The sequence below is a fragment of the Lissotriton vulgaris genome, chromosome 8, assembly GCF_964263255.1.
Source record: "Lissotriton vulgaris chromosome 8, aLisVul1.2, whole genome shotgun sequence".
NCBI classification, from domain to species: domain Eukaryota; kingdom Metazoa; phylum Chordata; class Amphibia; order Caudata; family Salamandridae; genus Lissotriton; species Lissotriton vulgaris.
This window is the reverse complement of record NC_141696.1, coordinates 1,380,989,340-1,381,010,859: the sequence shown is the minus strand read 5'-3', so window position 1 is coordinate 1,381,010,859 and position 21,520 is coordinate 1,380,989,340.

Sequence of the window (21,520 nt, the reverse complement as noted above, 5' to 3'; positions counted from 1 at the left end):
CAAGGGACTCACGTCTGAGTATACCCTTCCGCGCTTATGGTGGACAAAATAATTAAACAACAGGGGGTGGTGATGGACATAGTTTCTGAATTAAGCAGAATACTCTCACCCAGTCAAGAGATCAGGGCTTAATCCAACACCGTTTTTTAGCTCACTGCACCATCCCAGCTCAGAACCTGGCTATATGCAAATTAGTTTGTCCCTGGCCCAGTGCATCATGGGAACAGGGCAAACCAAACTACCAAGCCAATTCTTTCACTGGGAAGGAAACAAGCTTCCGGGGACCGGTTTCTGGCATTTCAGCCGTCTTCGGCCCGGCTTGCTTGAATCCTGATGGTGCAATGAGCAAGGGACTCACGTCTGAGTATACCCTTCCGCGCTTATGGTGGACAAAATAATTAAACAACAGGGGGTGGTGATGGACATAGTTTCTGAATTAAGCAGAATACTCTCACCCAGTCAAGAGATCAGGGCTTAATCCAACACCGTTTTTTAGCTCACTGCACCATCTTAGCTCAGAACCTGGCTATATGCAAATTAGTCTGTCCCTGGCCCAGTGCATCATGGGAACAGGGCAAACCAAACTACCAAGCCAATTCTTTCACTGGGAAGGAAACAAGCTTCCGGGGACCGGTTTCTGGCATTTCAGCCGTTTTCGGCCCGGCTTGCTTGAATCCTGATGGTGCAATGAGCAAGGGACTCACGTCTGAGTATACCCTTCCACGCTTATGGTGGACAAAATAATTAAACAACATGGGGTGGTGATGGACAGAGTTTCTGAATTAAGCAGAATACTCTCACCCAGTCAAGAGATCAGGGCTTAATCCAACACCGTTTTTTAGCTCACTGCACCATCCCAGCTCAGAACCTGGCTATATGCAAATTAGTCTGTCCCTGGCCCAGTGCATCATGGGAACAGGGCAAACCAAACTTCCACGCTTATGGTGGACAAAATAAATAAACAACTTATATAAATTATTTTGTCCACCACAAGCGTGGAAGGCATACTCAGAGTCCCTTGCTCATTGCACCATCAGGATTCAAGCAAGCCGGGCCGAAGACGGCTGAAATGCCAGAAACCGGTCCCCGGAAGCTTGTTTCCTTCCCAGTGAAAGAATTGGCTTGGTAGTTTGGTTTGCCCTGTTCCCATGATGCACTGGGCCAGGGATAGACTAATTTGCATATAGCCAGGTTCTGAGCTGGGATGGTGCAGTGAGCTAAAAAACGGTGTTGGATTAAGCCCTGATCTCTTGACTGGGTGAGAGTATTCTGCTTAATTCAGAAACTCTGTTCATCACCACCACCTGCTGTTTAATTATTTTGTCCATCATAAGCGTGGAAGGGTATACTCAGACGTGAGTCCCTTGCTCATTGCACCATCCGGATTCAAGCAAGCCGGGCCGAAGACGGCTGAAATGCCAGAAACCGGTCCCCGGAAGCTTGTTTCCTTCCCAGTGAAAGAATTGGCTTGGTAGTTTGGTTTGCCCTGTTCCCATGATGCACTGGGCCAGGGACAGACTCATTTGCACATAGCCAGGTTCTGAGCTGGGATGGTGCAGTGTACTAAAAAACGGTGTTGGATTAAGCCCTGATCTCTTGACTGGGTGAGAGGTTGTTTAATTATTTTGTCCACCATAAGCGTGGAAGGGTATACTCAGACGTGAGTCCCTTGCTCATTGCACCATCAGGATTCAAGCAAGCCGGGCTGAAGACGGCTGAAATACCAGAAACCGGTCCCCGGAAGCTTGTTTCCTTCCCAGTGAAAGAATTGGCTTGGTAGTTTGGTTTGCCCTGTTCCCATGATGCACTGGGCCAGGGACAGACTAATTTGCATATAGCCAGGTTCTGAGCTGGGATGGTGCAGTGAGCTAAAAAACGGTGTTGGATTAAGGCCTGATCTCTTGACTGGGTGAGAGTATTCTGCTTAATTCAGAAACTCTGTCCATCACCACCTCCTGTTGTTTAATTAGACAAAAACTGGGCGTGAGTCATACAATGTATTGGTGCTTCAGCTCACCTGGGTATTGGGATTAGTCTTCTACCCAGTCATGCTTCACAATATGATTTAAGCAACCAGAGGATTCCACTAAGAACGGAATAAAGAATGGGGATCAGTTCACCATCACAGCGATGCCCAGACTGTTAATTATTCGGCGTGGGCACCTACAAGGGGACTTGGCTTACCTTTAACTCGATGTCAAATGCTGGAGGAGAAGCCTCTTCCTTCCTAGCGTGGTCCCAACTACATTCAATGTACCGGCGTCATTTCAATGCCGGGCGCTAACCGCTCTATGTAAACAATTCGCGGGGTGGGTCAAAGCTACGTCATGACGCGACGTGACCATGGACTACGAGGTTACCATGGCGATCGGTTAGTTTACACGATCCGATTTGCCGAGCGCAGACTGGTAGAAACCTGCGTCTTCATGCTGGCGTTTGGCAAAATCGGAGCAATTGGAAGTTACGGTCAGGGGGGGAAGTCAAATCATTACCTTGGCCAAGCGCGGACTGATAAAACCGTCGTCCTCACGCTGGCGTGTGGCAATACCCGGAACTGCTTGGTTGCCATAGCAATCAGAGAATACGGTCAGGTGGGGAGTCAAAACATTACCCCACACCGGGCTTCTTAGCACGTATTCGAAGGCTCGCCGCAATGAATGCCAACAAAAACAAATAGGTTCCTAGAGTCATTAACCATGCCAACTTAAGGTTGAGCTGCCGAGTTGTGTATTAACCTCGGGTGGGGCTACATGGTCCTATGGCTCCGTGATCTGCCGAGTTATTCAATGAATGTGCTCAGTTAAGGACATAAGGTGGCAGGGTGTACATTGTTTAAGCAATTAAAACAGCAATGTGCTAGTAAAATTTCTACTTTACAATATGTACATATTTTACACATACTATATTACAAGTGTAAGGAGAGACATTCAAAATGATTTATAAATGCATACAAATATATCGCTGTTGTATCTGATTTTCATAACCATAAATCATATATTCATTATCACCTGGACCTTAAAGAACAGGCATCAGTCATTACTCTCCACATACATATAGAGTACCAATATCCGGAGACATTTCTCAGTTTTATTAATCATAGTTGCCCCATTTGTCTATTGGTTTCCTCAGTCTCATTCAATCCATTTCTCACTGAGTCTAAGGAATGTATCTAGCGGCACTCCTTATATTTTAGTGCATGTGAGATTGAGCCTCCCCTTGGGTTAATATGTACCTTTTCTAGGACCCACCATTTTATATCTTGAGGAGTATGTTTCTGAGTATGGAAATGCTCCACCAACGGTGCCCCCTGTGTTTTACATTTTACTCTACTCATGTGTTGTAAGATGCGTGTCTTTATTTTTTGGGTCGTTTGTCCTACATATATTTTCGTGCACGGACACATTATTGCATAGATCAGGTGGGAGCTGTTGCAGTTGCTGAAGTCATGGAGTTTGTATGTCCTACCTGGGTGTGTAAATTTGTTCCCTTCTTGACAAAGGTCACAGGCCTTGCAAGAGCCACATTTAAAATGGCCAATGATAGGTGGCAGACTCAACATGCTCCGGAGGTCTGGTTGTCTTTCTGGTTCCAGATAGGCATGTACCACTTCATCCCTCACATTCCTTCCTCTCTTGAAGGCAAATATGGGTTTTTCTTCAGTCTTCAATTCCCCAGCAACCAAACTCCAATATTTTGATACAATTTTTTCACATCATTACTTTTTATGTTATAAGTCGTGACACACACAATGTTATTCAGGTTTTCTTTTTTCTCCTTGACCTCAAGTAATTCTTCCCTCGGGCTGTACCAAGCCATTTTCTTTGCACGCTTTAGCAGATTTCCTGGGTATCCCCTATCCGTTAGATGCTTGGTAAGTTCCTCGGCTTCATGGAAAAAATCTTTTCTTTGGCTACAATTTCTTCTTAGGCGGAGAAACTGACCCAGTGGAAGGTTGTCTCTTAAGCTGCGTGGATGATGAGATTTGTACATCAATAAAGTATTCCGTTCCAAGGGCTTCCTGTATAAATCACAGTATAGCTTACAGTTCTCCGTTTTGAAAGTGAGGTCCAGGAAGTTTATTGATACAGTGCTACTAGCCATTGTGAATTGTATATCCTCACCTCTCTGATTTAGCCATCTGAAAAACTTGTCTAATGTTTCCTTGTCACCATTCCACACCATAATGACATCGTCAATATATCTTTTCCATACCTCGATGTTATTGAGGTATGGGTTCTGGTCTGTGTATAGGTGTTCTTCCTCATATTGATCCATGAAGATGTTCGTCAGGCTGGGGGCATATGTAGCCCCCATCGCCACTCCCTTGCATTGAAAATAAAATTGATTTTCAAAAATAAAATAGTTCTTTCGCATGGCTATTTCCAGTAGGGTAATTATGAATGATGTTGGAATCCAGTGCGGTCTTGATCTTAGGTCCAGTGTTTCTCTCATTGTCTGGATGGCTTTATCTTGGGGGATTGATGTGTATAATGATGACACATCTAGCGTCGCCATTATGTTCTTTTCTTGATCAAAGGGAAAATCTTCCAATAGTTCAATAATGTGCATAGTATCACGCACATATGATTTCGTCAGTGGAACAAAAGGCTGTAAAAAGTGGTCTATGAATTGGTTCAGTGGCTCTAATATTGAGCCACAGCCCGAGACAATTGGTCGCCCCGGGGGGTTTTCCAGTTGTTTGTGCACTTTCGGCAGCGTGTAAATTGTGGGTGTTCTGGGCTCCTTTTGATGTAAAAATTCAGATTCCTTCTTACTCAAAAAACCTTCATTAATAGCATCCTCTATAGCAGTCTTTATTAGGGTCTTTATCTAATTTACTGGATCATATGTGATACGTTGGTAACTCTGTATCATCTCCAATTGATGTTTGATTTCATTAGAGTAATCTTGTCTGTTCTGTATTACCACCGCTTCCCCCTTGTCGGCCGCCTTAATGATGATTGATTTGTTACGTCCCAAATCCGCTAGGGCGAGGCGCTCTTCCTTGCTGATGTTATAAGGAATATATTTCTGGACTTTGAATAACTGGGCCACTTCCTCCATTACAATTTTTTCAAAAGCCAAAATTCTCTCACTCATCATAAATGCTGCTGGTGTAAATTCCGAGGGAGGTTTAAAAGGAGTTGCAGTACAGTTGGGGCTGTAAGTGTTTTTTAAAAAGAAATATTTCAACCGGATCTTCCGGAAAAAATCTTTGAAGTTCCAGTTGCATCTTAAATGGATCCGGTATCTCCGTTGGCACAAATGTTAATCCTTTTGCTAGTATGCTCCTCTCTGCGATAGTCATAGCGTGGTTGGACAAGTTTATAATGGCATCTAGAGGTACCATATCCTGAGTATCAATCTGTTCCACCTGGTTATTTACATTCATATTTGTCTCTTGTAACCTTTGGGGGCTCATATCATTCGCTTCCCTAGGGTTGTCAAGCAGGGTGTGTGGGGTGGTTTCTATGTGTTCTTCCGCATGGATAATACAAAGCTCCATGTTATTGATCATAGTGTCTTCAATCATAATGGAACTTTGTATATGATCTGTTGTTTGTACTCTCTCTTCTACCATCTGTACGTTTGTTTCCTCGTGGATATTTCCCCATGGGTTTCTGGTTGGTAGAATCTTACACGAGACATCCCTTGTCCCCGTCCCCTGCCCCATCTCCTGGGCCTTTCCAAATTCTGTGGGCCACCTCCTCCTCTGTTCCCTCGTGTGTAGCCGTCCCCTAAAAAAGGGCCCTGCTTAGATTGGTTACTAGTAGATGGTCTGTCGGCTTCGGAGTCTGAGTTGCTACTAACTGAGGAGTTGGAAAAGGTCTGATACCTTCTTGGACCCTGTCTTCCCCTGTTTGTGAAGGTACCTTGGTTATCCTGTTCGTAATAGTTATCACTAAGGTAGGGGTATGTCACTTTATCGTAATTACGTACGTCCTTGCTCAGCTTATCTAATTTTCTATTTAAGGTAATATTTGCATCTGGCCATGTCTGAACTGGGGTGGCGGAGTGAGCTAAAGAATGATGATGGATTAAACCCAGATCAGTTGACTGGGGGTGAGTGTTTGCAATGTTCAACACTCCGTCCATCATCCTCTTTGGTTTTGCAGATGCAAAGTAGGTGGGCCAGGGACTCCTCAATTTGATGGCAGAGTCTGCAGGAGGTAACCACCTCTAGTGATTTCCAGCGAGTATTAATGTCTTTTATTGGGATGGCCATGAGTCTGACTGAAAGGATTTGCTTTAGTATTGGTTTATTCAGGGCTGAATCTAGGCAAGGCTGCCTCAATTTGTCCTTATAATAGCTGACTAGTATCCCATTATTACTGCTAGAGGACTCTATAGTTGCTATGTCATCCTGCTTTGATAGTATTCTAACTTGTTTCCTTAAAATTGTTTTAATCAGGCCTGGTTGATGAGTAAAATAACCCCAGTCGGACAGATCAAGGTGCAGCTCCATAAGGGCAGTAGATAAAGCATCTGCCCATGGGGGTTTCCCTTTCAAAAACATTTCTTTCAGGGTAGCTTTCATTGTGTCTGGGGGAGCGGCGGATGTCCCTCGATGATAACGGATGACTGCGGCCCAATGATCGTATGATTGTTTACTTAATGCTAATTCCAGCCTTTCTAACAAGTTTCTGGCATAGGCCGGTATCTGGAAAATCAGTTTGAATGAACAGCAGTTGGAAGACTTCATGATCTCTTTTAGGGCCCCGGAAAATACTAGTTGCCCGTAAGAGATTGAAGGAATTAGGTTGGCTCTTATGACCTTTCGATTAGGCTCAGTTGAAGCACTGCATAGTTTTGAATTGAGTTTGCAAAGGACGTACGTCACCGCCTTGGCTTTAACTTCTATAAATGCAATGTGAGCTGTCGGCTTGCCCTTACTCATAATCCATACCCCCAGGTAGGTATATTTGGTTGTTGTTAATATTTGCAGGTTGTCCATTTTCCATTGATGTTTAAGTTTATTACGGGAGGGTTTTCCAAAGATGACTACCTTTGTTTTGCTGACATTTGCTGTCACTTCATTTTATTCATTGTAAATGCTGAGTGTGTCCAGTGCTCTTTGCAGGCCCGTTTTTGTGTGATTCATTAAGACCATGTCGTCAGCGTATTTCATTAAGAATAGTCTGGTTGATCCAATTTTGAATGCTCACAGGTTGGCTTTTGATCATGTTTTGTCAAGGTCTGCAGTGTATGAATTCAAGAGTAGCGGAGCCAATACACAGCCTTGTTTCAACCCTCGGTCTGTGTATATCTTCTTTGTGGCACTGTTCCCGGTGAGTTTGACACATACCCAGTTTTGACTAATAAAGTAGCATAGAGGGTAAATGGGTCTGCTGCAAAGCACATTGAGTAACATGCAGATCACAGTTTGTATTATATGTAGAAAGGTAAATGGGCTACTACTGCTTTTGACACAGAGACCATGTTGTTACTACTAGTTCATAAGTTACAATCCTTCTAATATAGCACAGTGATGTCTTTACCAGCATCAAGAAGCTGCTTGCAAACTGTAATTCATGGGTTTATTGTTTTTATCTCAATCTGTTGTTATTCTAAGATTGCAAAGAAGGGTTACTTTTGGAAGCAATAAAGTCTTGTTACCACAGACAACCTTAATCACTGCGTTACCTTTGATATCCAGACTTTTTGTTTCTTACGATGATACACTTAACATATAAAGCCTACAAATGTGGACGATATGTGATTCCTACACCTTATAGCCCTCATTGTCTTATGTAACATTTCCTGGAAATTGGTTTACACACTTGTTTGATTGTTTGTGTTTCTGTGTGTGATGTGAATCACGCTGACACTATATTGGGATGAGTAGTGCAATTAAATATTTAAATAAAAAAATAAAACAGTAGGTACCACTTAATAACACCTATTTTTATAATCACTTAGTCACAGATAAATCTTACATTCTTACAGCACATGCACATCTCTTTCATGGGGAGGGTGGGGGTTGAAGAAAGTAAAAAACCTGCCTCCAATTCATAGTTTTTCTATAGTACTTGTGAATTAAGTTGTGTGCCTTTGTTTTCTTCCGTTGCTTTGGCACCAGGTATTATGCTTGAGACGGCTCGAGAACAAGGCAATGGCTGATAGCCCTTTGAATTAGACCTGTGTTTGGGCAGGGCTGGAAATATAAATAACAAAGCCCCTTCAGCTGCCTGCAGGTTTCTCCTCCAAACAGAATGCACACAACGTGCGGGCGCGGCTGAATTGTGTCGCGAGTCAGAAAAGGATCCTGCGGGGATCCCCAGTTCCAGCACTGTGCACTACTTATCACCAGAAAATTGTATGTCATTCTTAGGACAGTATAAAACCCCCCCTGAACACTTCAGAACAGTAAGAACAATAAGACCAGGGTTTTAAGTGGGTCGGTCTCACCGGCTCTGAGCACCAGCAGTTTTTTTAAGGGGGCCTTAAAACGTGTCTCTATCGGGCTCTGTTTTGTGCCCTGGCACAGGCGGTCCATTTTTGTTCCACGGACTACAGTGACAGTGGCACGTAGATGTGCGCGTGGTGAGCGTTGTAGGGGAAGGGAAATCCTTTAAAGAGAGTAATTTTCTCTCTGGATTTCCCTTCTCTTTTTGAATCTCAGGAGCAGCAACATTGTCGTGGTGTCACCACCAGGACTTTAAGTGGAAGTGTTTTCGATATTATATACAAGCCATAGTTGCTGCCAGGGCCGGACTGGCCGTTGCGGGCACCAGGCAATCCCCCGGTGGGCCACAAGGGTGGGGGCCGGTTTTGAGCCCTTGGGGGCCGTTTTTGTTACACGGCCGATTTTGCAGCTTTGCTGCAAAAACGGCTGTATAACAAAATCGCCCGAAAACCGGCACCCGCAAAGAGCTCGGTCGCACCCCCAACCCCCCCTTGGGTTGGCCGAGCACTTTGCCAGGGCCGGTTTTTGGTTCCCAGTCCAGCCCTGGTTGCTGCTTATTTATCTTATGCAACTAGCAACCATTGACAAAGCCAGTAGTCCTGACTTGTAGGTATGATGTGACTTGTTGTATCATATATCTGGATGCAATGACAGGAACAGAAAAATACAAGTCGGGCGGCACACTGTGCTAAACACAAATTTTTAGCTTACGTGTTTTTAAGCAACGCCCTTGATTACATTGACCATGCCTCTTTGAGAGACCTCCCCCCCACATTTTTTTCATCCCACTTAAAGCCCTGAATAAGACCCACAGGGCACCCTTTCGGCAAACCCAGCCACACTTTCTACACTTGAGCTTAAACTCTTGCAGAGGTTTATTTTTGGGATCCTATGGGCTAATGTGATTTATAATGGGTCCAAAATTATCAGAGGAGCTTCCCCTGTGTTCGCTCCATTACGCGCTACCTCCTTGGCGCGCGCCGCAGCCCGCTCACCTGAGGCGCGCAGTCCCACAATGGGGAGAGCAGGAAATGGCTGCCTCCAGCTCTCTGGCATCAATAATGTAGGATGTAAAGAAGCCATAAAGAGTCCTGCACCTTCCTGCAGTGTAAATGAATGGGATTCTAAGTGTATGGTAAAGACACTGTAATTGTCAGTAAATTAACTTCCAATGAAGACGGAGGGAAAGCTGTCTTCTTTTACTGTTATAGTGTTTCCTTGCAAAGTGTTTTTATTGTCCCTCATTAGCAGCCGGCGCGCATCCCAACCCGATGTACTCAACACATTTGCGGTGATCTTTAGCAGCCTGAAACGCACCATAATAGCTGCAGCTTGAGCCTAAAACATCTCCCCCCACAACCACTTCGTGTTAATGAGGCCTTAGTGTTTTTTTTTCCTAGCAATTACATTATCCCAAAAAGTAAGGAAAATGTGCTCTGATGCCTGGGAGCTTCAATCCTCTTCTGCCGACATTGATGAGAATTCCCTCTCAGGGAGTTACCGTAAACACTTCATTTAGAAAAGTATTTGGACCATAGAGTCATATCACTGAATTGAAAAACTGTCTCGTGGTAACTTACAGAACCATAACATCTCGTTTCTATAGGATTTGAAATTGACAAGCCAAACCCGTGTGGTTTTCTCCATCCATAGATCGAAAGTGTACTTTAATGTACTAAAAATAGTTTCTCGCTAACTGACTAGACCGCATTATTATAGTTGAATTTATTTATTGTTTATTTGAGTTTTTTGTATAGCGCTAGCTAGACCGAAGGTATCAGAGCGCTTTACAACAGTAAATGTTCACACCAAAGCCAACAAGTTTACTCTATAGCGCTTTATATCTCTCAACGAGGCACTAAGATAAGTGGTAGATGAGGAGTGGGTAAAGAGTCTTTATGGCTCTTAATCACTATGTAAATTATGCCTATGTTGTAGCAACTAACTTGACAATCCTGAAAGTGATTTGGGTCTTGCAAGGGGTAGGGACATGACATGCAGGATCTGATGTCTCAGTGGACTGATACATCCACTGCAGGGGCCCTTGTTCGACCTCATGGTCACAGGTTCAAATCCTGGTGGGTCCACTCAGCGTTTCATCCATCTCAGGTCGATAAAATGAGTATGGTTGTGTAACAATAAACATCTGTTATTTAGAGCCAAGATACGCCGTTTGGGGTGAACGTGCGCTTTTAAACGTATGTTTTATATACATATCACTACAATATCACTACAACAGCAGTCAATAATGAAGTAATTTATTAAGATAGCATTATATAGCATTAGCACCAAATGTTGCCAGGCAGCCACTACAGAGCTGAGAAGAGCCCATGCACGACTATTGCGGCCTCCAAGATGGAGCAGGTCGAGCCACGATGGATGTGAGTGTTATTCGTTCACTGCCCTACCCGAGGTCAAGACTTTATCAGAAGGCTGGCTTGAAGAGGTCAGTTTTCAAGAGTTCTCCAAAGCAGAGTTTGGTTCTGCCCCCATGGTGGGGTAAAGTCAGTGCCAAGGTGTGAGGGCAAAGACCCCCCTGTGCTCTGCCTCCTTGGGGTGTGTTGTACCTTGAATCATCTCCTTCTTAGTTGCTCAGCCAGAGTGAGTGTGATGTCTGCGTGGAATGTTGGAATGCTTGATGACAGAGAGAGTAGAATGTGAGTGTGCCTGGTTGTGTGTGGAGAGTGACAATTGAAGAGAGTGGGCTGAGCAGCAACCATGCAGCTCCTGGTGGGACCTTCCATATGATCTACTTAAGACCTACTAAAGACTTCTATGGAACCTGTAACCAATTACTAATAAACCTCTTACATGGAAATACTACCTGGCTACCTCTGGTCTTCTATGCAATTCACTTATTACAGTGTGCTTGCTGGAAGGTACTCAGAGCTGTCAGTTCACCAAAGAGGAAACCTTGAAATAAAAACTCTGGTGATACAGTGCAGAAACTTTTCAGTAGTGCAAAAATATGTCGAATACATGTGCACAATTATTGCTCCTTTTGTGACAGAGAATGGAACACATATTATTGGCACCAGGGTATAGCACTGGAGGAACAAATACCACACAATTTCGCTGAGTTTCTTTTAAGAAGAATGGTAAAAGTGGACTAAATTCATGTTTCAGACGAAGACAAATCTGTCCCGCATTTCATAGACAGCAAATACCGCCACAAATGCATTGTTCTTCTGAAATGCAGTTAGCATACGTGATGAACAGGGTAGGCATTCACGAGTCAGCTTTCCATACATGTTCACATGATTCAGCATGACTCTAATCCTGGGAATGACATGATAAAATATAGGTGTTTTCATTATGCTACCAATTTCAATTTAGACTTTTTATACATTAAAAATTACCAATACCTGCCACCCAAGCTATTTTTGTAGCTTTGTGTGGCAGAAATGAGTCATTTTTAATGTATATAGAATTTGTAAAAAATTGTTGTTGTGTTCCTCACCAAATTTGACAAACAGCGCCACCATGTGGCTGGCTGTCATATATTCTTGCGTTGACAATTAAGTGCAGGTGCCAAGTACCGGAAACCACTGGCTCAAATTCAGCACTGGTGTTATTAACATTCAGTAACACTTATGATTTACACAGTGCTTAGAAGTGGCATAGGTACGATACGCAGCACTTGAAAAACGTCTTTTAATATTAGCATTCTAATAATAAACCTAATCATTATTAATATTAACCCCAACAACGTTATTACGAATAATAATAATAACACTAATGACAATAATAACAATACAAATATTAATATTAATAATGATAATAATGATAATAGCTAAATTCTTATTTTTATTTTTATTGTTATTATTACTATAATCATTGTTATTGTTATACCTTTTATTGCTCCTGCTGTTTTTACTATTATTTTCGTAACTACTGCTGTAATAAAACTACATCTTTCTCTTTCTGATCACAGGTCTGGCAACAGTTCAAAAACTCGACAAGGAAGAGTGGCGCAAGATGCAGGAAAGCATATTGGTAAGCAATCAGGGCGTTTTTTATTTATCACCTACCTCTTTCCCTTCACTGTTGTTAGATCATAAGAACATAGTGCACAGTGCGTCACGTTTTACCCGATTGTATAGAAAAGTCGCCCATGCACAAATGAAAGTATGAGGTAGAAAATGGGCTAGTTTATCGCGGCACAAATTTTCGCGCTGTGCTGAAGATTCGAAAACGGGCGTGGTCGTGACGGAACGGTTCCGTCACCAGCACAGCCCAACCAACGCTCGTGATGGAACCGTTCTGTCGCGAAGGCAAAATGGCAACAAATAAGGGCACAGAGGGACACAGAATAGAATACTTTCCCCCACCCCAAAGGCTGAGTCCACCTGCAGTCTTCAGGGGCGTGCAAAACGAGTGAAAAACCCATGTCAAATACTTGCATATGGTAAAATAAATAGGAAAGACAGATCGTTAAACTGAGCCCAAGTTGAGAAAACTCTACTTCTGCACCCATCCTGAGTTACTAGCAGAAGGGGCTGATTCATCATGATGTATGACAAAGATCACAAACTTGTAAAAAAAAAAAAATCTATGCGGTCCAAACAATTATGAACCGCTGGATGGGCATCTTGGAGGAGAGAAGAAAAGGGAAAAAAAAACAAGATTTGGCAAAGCCAGTAGGTCTGGCCTTGGCACCTAGGCTTTTGTCTTTCTCAATGCTTCTTTTCTTTTGTCATGGGGTTCGCAGAACTTTATTATTGGGGTGGGCCGCTGGGTCCTCATCAGTATATAAAAAGAAAATTGTTCAAAAGCACAAGTATTTTTTGTTCTCAAAAAGCACACATTGCCTCTGGCACTTAAGCGAACTACTTTGTTTTTGGATTTCCTCCTAGTGAAAGCGCAGAATACCATCATCTACAGTGAAGGTAGCCAGGGGCTGAAGTGGGCTGAACCACTGCCACATACTGTATACTGACGTGGGTAGAAGAAAAATGTTAATGGAACTGTAACCAACCAATACATGACCAGTAGGTGACAGTGGTTAGATGGAAACCCTCATAAGTAAGTATAATATACATCTAATTTTTGTAAAAGCAAAGGTTTTGGCTAATGCCTGGCCCAAAAAACCGTGGAAGAGAAATTAACAGATCCCTCTCACATCTCAAAATTATGAAAGAACCATGGGGAAGGATGGTGGGTCTAACCTCAAGAAGAGACCATGCAGACAAATCAGATAGAGCCATCAGAAGACAGATGGATGGTACTCTGGGGCCACAATGGGTAAGTCGGGAACTATCTATTTATTCTTAATCCTGCTGTCAATTGTGCCGCTGCCCTGTGCAATTATGGGAATTCTTCCCCAGAATGGGGAATAACATGGGGATCCACAATTACCAGTCCCGTCATCCATGCAGCTTTCCCATTCAGTTATTTTCCCACCTACCACCTATTGTCCACAGCGGGAAATGCGAACAGGAAGCATAAGCAGGGCGGAGAGTATCAGATAGGGAGGGGGTGGGGGAAGGGGAGCACGCTGCTCCTCTGCTCACAGACCCTCTCCAATCCACTTGTTACTACACCAGCGGATCTTCTGCCCATTAAAACTGGGCCCTGCATTCCCACACCTGGTAAATCCGGGTGCAGGATGCCAGGTCATTTGGGATTAGTTGAAGCAATATCACACAATGGAATACCACTCCGCCCAACTCATATTCGGGGTTAAAGTGGTTGAAGAGTAATCCCCATCGAAGTTTATGTCTTCTCTTGAGCTACTAGCATTAGAAAGAGTGGCCTCCTGGCTTAGTCGCCGAGAGCTCATGAATACCGAAAACAATTTATTAGCGCTACACTGATTCTTTTTTTTGTGGGGAGGGGTGCAGGAGCTACAGAAGAACATGATACATCATTGCAATTTATTTAACATTCTAAGGGTTTGTATTTTCATGTCTGTCATCTTTTCAGTTCAGAACCTGAGCTAACCTAATTTTTGGCTATGCGGATATTGGAAGCCTTCCCTTTAAATAACGTCTCATTTATCAAGTGTATTTATTATTTTTTAACTTTCTTTTATTATTATTCTTGGTTAAACATGATGCGTTTTTTTACACTGACAATTTTTCATTAAACTTTGCACATTGGAAAAACAGGAGGGAGTTCAGTGGCATGCCAGGCTGCCTAAGGACTGATGCAGTTTCAGGAGTGCACCTGCACACACCCACTTTTGGTCCACCTTCACCCATATATTTTTACAGCTGATGCCAGGTGAATAGCTCGCAGGGCTTGTATTTATGAATTACCTTGAAAGCTGACTTATGGAAATAGATGTACATTATCGTATAGAACTGTCCTCACCGTAGAAATGTAGGTTGTGTTTATTCGTCCAATAATCGTCCAGCAATAGCTGGGGGCGTGCATGCATGTGTAATGTATCACACCTTGCGATGTAACGTGCGGGTGAAATAGTTTTGTCACCCGCATGCGTTCGGTCTTGGTTTGATCCAGCGTGCTGGTGCTGCACGAGCTGTAAATAAAAGCGCATGGCAAAGTTCAGCAAGCAGTCGCGCGCCAGTGGAGAACGAAGGCTGTGTCTCTGTGACCATTATTGGACAAACTGCTTGTGCATGCTTGTGTGTGTATGTCGGCGCATACTCTAATTTTTACCGCTTCACACCAATTGCAAAAAATATGTAGGTACCCAGGAAGTGACTGTTGTTTTTGTGCCATTAGAATTTCCCAAAAAAGATACCAAGCACACATCTCCCCTTGAAGCAAGTGATTTTGACTCTTTTTCGCAACGAACCCCTAAAGTTTAAAATCACTCATAATCATTTCTTTGAGATTCTGGTAAGCAATTTTCCAACTGCTTCAAAGGCGAGCTCAAGTTTAATTGAGTTTACCTTCACCTCAGCTAAACACACTGAACTAAACTCAGTGGGTTCTCAGTAAAGCGCATTACAATTACAATGCATCTGCTAACTGTGGGCCTGATTCACAGAATGAACTTAAGACTCAATCCTAAACTTACTACTATTTTGGTATTCACAGAATGCACTTACTACTTTTGGAATTCACAAAATGAACTTACTACTTTTGGTATTCACAGAAGTTAGGATTTTGTCTTAAGTCTGTCTTAAGTCTGTCTTAAGTTTGTCTTACGTTTGTCTTAAGACAAACTTAAGACAAAATCCTAACTTCTGTGAATACCAAAAGTAGTAAATTCATTCTGTGAATGCCAAACGTAGTAAGTGCATTCTGTGAATACCAAAATAGTAGTGAGTTTAGGATTGAGTCCTAAATTCATTCTGTGAATCGGGCCCTGTGGGTTTTGAACTCGGCAGAGCACAAAAGAGAGATTGATGGCAACATGTTCATTTTTGCACATAGTTCTTTATTTATTGCACATAGTTCATTACAAGAACAACATTCCCTGTATGTTACTACTGATTCTGAGCTACAGCCGTTTTTTAAAACTGATTTTCATTAGAACCGATTCTAATATTTTTACAAGGAACTACTAACTTAATTTTAATTTTTTTAATTTCTTATTTCTTCAAGTCTGTGATCATTCTATATCTTTCTTAAGTAGTGCAAGACCCCAAGAATTTAAGAGGCTTGCAGGAAGACTGAAAGCATGACACTGTACATGAGGTGACATCTGCCCTACTTGAAAAGGGTATTACAAGTCTCTTTGGAGTTTGAGAATCTTATGATAGAACTTAGGGGCATATATCATCAAGGGGCCGCAATAGAATTATCACCGCTTTTGCGTCCGTTTTTGGGCTAAAAGCGGCGATAATTATATTGCATTATCAGCAAGGTCACTCTAGCGTGTGAATCCATGCCTTAGCGCCCATTTTCTTTGCGCCTCGTGTCGCATCGCTAATGAGATGCCAAGTAGGCGTTCCCGACTGAAATCCAGCGAAAATAGACGCTAACACAGCTTCTCACTATCAACAAGGAAATCGCTAACCCACCTAGCTACACAAGCCCCGCCCTGCAAAACTATCTGGGTGCCGGCTTCAACAGGAGATTAAAAGAGAAATATCTTCAGTCCCAAATGGGAATCCTCCCCGTCCTGCCGCACCTTCCACCATGGAAATAATCCTCAGAAATAACCAAGTGCAGTCTTTGTGGGAAAGCAGAAGAGAGCATCACGCATCTATTATTCACCTGCTGTGTACACGACCCTGAACGACGATTGTTTTTTAAAACAGTCTTTAACACCAGGAGGATAAGAACCTGCAGAAAAGCAGTGAAGGCTTGCCTTGGAGGAGGAGACCTACAGCTGGAATGCCGGTTCGTACAATTCATGGGGCGGTAGAGGAAAAAATTAAGAGATCCGGTGCACAGCAAACAGCTTCGAACGCGGGCTCACCATTTCCCGGAATTGGCACTCTTCATTATGAAACGCTTGATGCAAAAAGCTTTCCTTTTAATACATCGAAAATAATCTTTTGTTTAATATTGGGCCCCTACACTTTATGGACCCGCAGCATCCCCATTATAAAATCTAACTACAAGGCCGCTATACAATATTAATATTCTTGTTATTTTTAAAATATATGTAATCCAAAGGCACCATTTTACTCATGTATATATGTTACGGGGTCCTTTTAATATTGTCTTAAGGGGAGATTAAGGACCGCCCAAAGCACATCAGACAAATAGATACTCCGTAGGAGCAAGGCACAAGCCAGCTGAACAGAAAACGTTGGGTTGTTAACATAAACTGCCCGCAGTTCTTTTTTATTGTTGGACTCCATAAATGATGTAATTGCAGTTTTATTTTATGATCTCTCGCCTCGAGTGATTTTTTTTGTAAAGGTTTTAATTAACTTATACAATAACATTTACTGTTGAAAAGATGAAATGATGACAGGAAGAGATCGTCAGAGCATACTTCTTTATTGACCATCCACTCTCCAACAATAGCCTCAGAGCCCAACATTCTAAGGTGAGCTCCACAGAGGGAAACCAAAGGTGAGGGCAGCAGAGGGAGGGATGGAATGTACCAAAATGGAAAACAAGACTACAACACACCTCCCTTCCTATACAATGAAAGGAGGTGACAAAATCCTTAGATATAGTACAGGTGGATCAGGTCTAAACAGAATTACGCAAGGAAACACTAGGTCACATTTCAGATCTTACGATTTTGTCACAGCTCCACCATTGCCCATTGTCGAGTTGGACAACATTGTTGAGAGCTTTAACAATGTGGCAAGGAGGGTAGAATTTGCTCTTGGTGTGCCAGTCTTTAGTGTTTCTCCTAACTTGTACCACATCACCAGCTTTCCAGACTGGTATTTTTACACTGTGCTTCTGATCGTACCAATTTTTGTAATTGGTTTGATGCAAAACCACCTTCCTAGTACTTTCTTACTGGTCGGGGTCTGCCTCCCTGCCTCCCTCCAGCCAACTAGAGTTGAATTTAGTGCACGGTACTCTCCTACGGAGTGAGGCAAAAGGGGAGAGCCTGACACTAGGTTTGGGGAGGTGTGATAGTCAGTTACGTAGGTGGTGCTCTATATCGTGACTGTTGGCCACAGCCAATTGAATATGTTCTTTGATCATCCTGTTAGCTCGCTCAACAAGGCCATTGGTTTTTGGGCAATACAGTGCTGTCCATTCATGTTTTATGTTCATGTTGTCTAGAAATTCCTCCATGGCCTGTGAGGTGAACTGTACCCCATTGTCCGTTATCAGGGTTGAGGGTATGCCCTTTTAGAAAATACATCCTTGAGGAATTCCAACACTGTGTTGGTGCTGACACAATGCACACACTTCTGGGGGATCCAATGTGAGGTGTAGACAATTAGGATGAGCATAAATAGTTTCTGGATACCCAGGTTGTCCATGGGTCCTATGATTTCCATAGCTATGTGGAAAGGTAGGGCCGAAGTTGATCAAAAACCTCTTTCAGAGTTGCCCGGCGCTAACCGCCTCTAATACCACTCAAGTTTATCAAACAAAGAGGCAGGCGCTGGAGACTGGAAGGCAGGAAACAAGAGTTTATTCCGACGGAGCAGAACACGTCAAATCAGACAACAGGGTATCTTCTCGAGGTGCTCTAAACGCATCCTTCAGGCCTGGCCTCTTATACACAGTTTTATGGCTTTATTACATGAAACACATTTCTGTCAATGCTTTGATGTACGGAAAGGCATACTCGGAATCCCCGCCTCAAGCCCGTTCCCACACACATTTACAGTAGAAGTCCCCACCCCGGTCACAGTGAAGTAGTGTGGCTCACTGGTTAGAGGCGGCAGACCCGAGAGCAGAGGACGGCCCGGGACCAGGGTTCGATTCCCGGCGCGGCAGGTTTCTGGACCAGGGTCAGCGGACTCGATAATTCTCTTGCCTCGGTGCCCACTCTGATCAGCGATCACACTCGGCAACTCTGGGCATTAGCTTGCCTCATCTTCACTAACGGCCCCACCAGACCGCCGGGGATGCCTGGTCTCACCCTGGAGATACCCATTAAGGGACCATCTCTCAGGGAAGCCAGGAAGGGTTTCGCAGCGGTCGAAGCGCCTTGGGACCCTACGGGTAAGTAGTGCGCTATATAAATGCCTATACATTTACATTTACATTTACATTTACAGTAGGTGATGACTATCGCACAGCAGGATATTCCGTCGATTCCCGGAATGTGTGTGTCTGATCGGATCTCATGGGGTGGGGGGCCTTGATCAGTCGGAGATCCTTTGAATCGGGGCGGCTGCTTACTGTAAGGGGGCCAATAAATGGCATCCGCAGGGCCAGGTGGTGGCCTGGGAACGGGCAGGACAGTCGGGTACAGAGAAAAAAAGGGGGGGGGGTCCATCAAAGGATGGGGAGGTGTTGGCCGGGTGCGGAATGCGCTTCCGAGGCAGAGTCGCGCTGGAGGGGAGGTTTATGGTTCAGGCATGAGAGAGCGGGGGCTGTCAGCGCGGGGGATGCTTGCGAGGTCAGAGGGAGAGACGCGCTAGCTAGCGGCACTGGGCAGAGAGGCCATGACACTCAAAATGGCTGCTGCTTACGCGCACATGCGAGCCTTAAAAGGGGGCAAGATGGCGCCGATAATGTTGACATCGCAAACCAGATTTTAACAGTCCTCCCTTTTCAACATATCTAGCCAGTTTGCCTAGTCGATATCTATCGTCATCAAATTCCCAACCTCGACATCGTACAATGCTTTCATGCGTTCTCTTTCAAAGTCCAGAGTCTTAGGGCAGATGGAAATAATCCTGCTATCAATGCTGACAGAATCGTACATAACCATATGTAGTCAATGTGATAGGCGAGGAGGCAGTGCATACAAAATTACATTAGCGGCGTCATACGTTAGACCCGGAGATGGGGACCTTACTTAGATGAAGAAGGGAGTTTGTTCGAATACAAACATGATGTCATACAAAGAATGTTCTGGCAGAATAAGGGCTATTAAGTACATTACTTGAGGTTTAGACTCCATGGGGGTCAAACTAGACAGCATATTCATATGCATGACTGGTGTTCTACAATCATCATGATACAGAGTTAACGCTTTCTTAGCTATCCGTGTACAGTTGAAAGTGACCGATGTAATGTTTCGAAAACTCGATTGGGTGATAGTCAATACAAAGTGGTTGGGAGAGGAATTCAACTTAATACAAGTTACAGTCAGAGGGGGTAGTAATGTTCAAAAAGAGTTCTTCTTTCCAGTGTCCTATTACAGCGAGCCATCAATGGCAGGCTCTCATTGTTCTTCTTCTTTCGTTGGCACTGTTGAGCACCGGCGGTGGAGCTATGCGTCCAGCTCTAATCCAAATTTCACGTTGCAGGGTGTGGCCATTCTTTGCTCTCGGACCACAGTCCTGTTTGTCCTGTTCCCTAACTAATTTATCATAGGTACCTTTGGGCGGGGTACCCGCATTCCGTTCTTCTTTCGTTACAAACCCTATTCTATCTTTGTGCTGTGTTTCTTCTTTAAGTCAAGTTCAAAATTCCATATGAAAAAGGGGGATGGGCGTGCTTTGGGGAGGCCGAGGGAAGAGAGGGTGGAGTGGGATCAGATCTGAAATGGACCAAGGAGAGCAGAAATTTCAAGCAAGTGGGCCCATCAATCGGGCTCAATGGGCTGGGACCTTCGGCATGAGCTGATCAACAAGCGGGGGCTTCTGGACAGCCCTTCTTTCTAACATTTTCCATGTTGGGAATGGTGCCTTGTCCCGCATCTCTTTGCTCTGTGGTTCCACCTTGGTCGAGGTCATAGATGTTCCATGATCTGCAGCCAGGCTGTGCGTCACGTCCGACCCCTCTCCTTCGACGACTGCATGTTATCTTTAAATAAGTACAAAAACAAGTCGTAGAGAACTGGCAGGGGAAGACGTTTACACACTTCAATCTCTCTCCCAACCCCAAGTAGTCGGGGAAACGTTTATCGGTCACGCTAGGGTGGATGTCCATAAACCCTTACATCGGGGTACGCTGTTAACTCATAAATCATTGCTGTGGTGCAGGTTTGCAAGCATTTCTACAAATTTCCATCATCATGTCTGTTAGGTGGTGATTCCTGTTACATTCGTAAACGTGGCAAGAAGTCTGATATTTATCAATTACATGGTCTATCAAATTCAAACCGGCTCCTCCGGTAGAGACTCGTCTTTCTAAAACAAATCCTGTTGAGCTATTTTCTTCAGGGTCTGCTAATTCTATGAGAACATGTGAGGTGCTACTATCATGGGCTTATAGGTACCTTTTTCGGGGGGGGGGCACACATTAAGCATTTTCCTATCTGGAAACAACGGCTAACCTTTATCAGTTTTAGACGATTTATCTTTAAAAACAAGGTCATCAGCTATATTTCTTAAAATTATCTGGGACGGCTAGTACAGAACTGGGACTATTCTGGAAAAACGGGGACGTTTCAGACACTCTACTATTGTGCAATGGGTGGGGTGATCTGAACGGTGAAGGTGGTGTTATTAAAGCACTAAAACAAAAAGCCACTAACATATAGCTCCCTTTTAAGGGCCGGATTAGGGGACATCAGTCGTCTTACCTGTCCTTTCTTTCTCAGCCAATTAAGTTCCATCATTTTACAGAAAGGAGAGGTAGTAATATGGCAAGATATGATCATTTGTTTCTGTCAATTTGTTCAAACACTGTCGTGTTTAGGCCAATTAT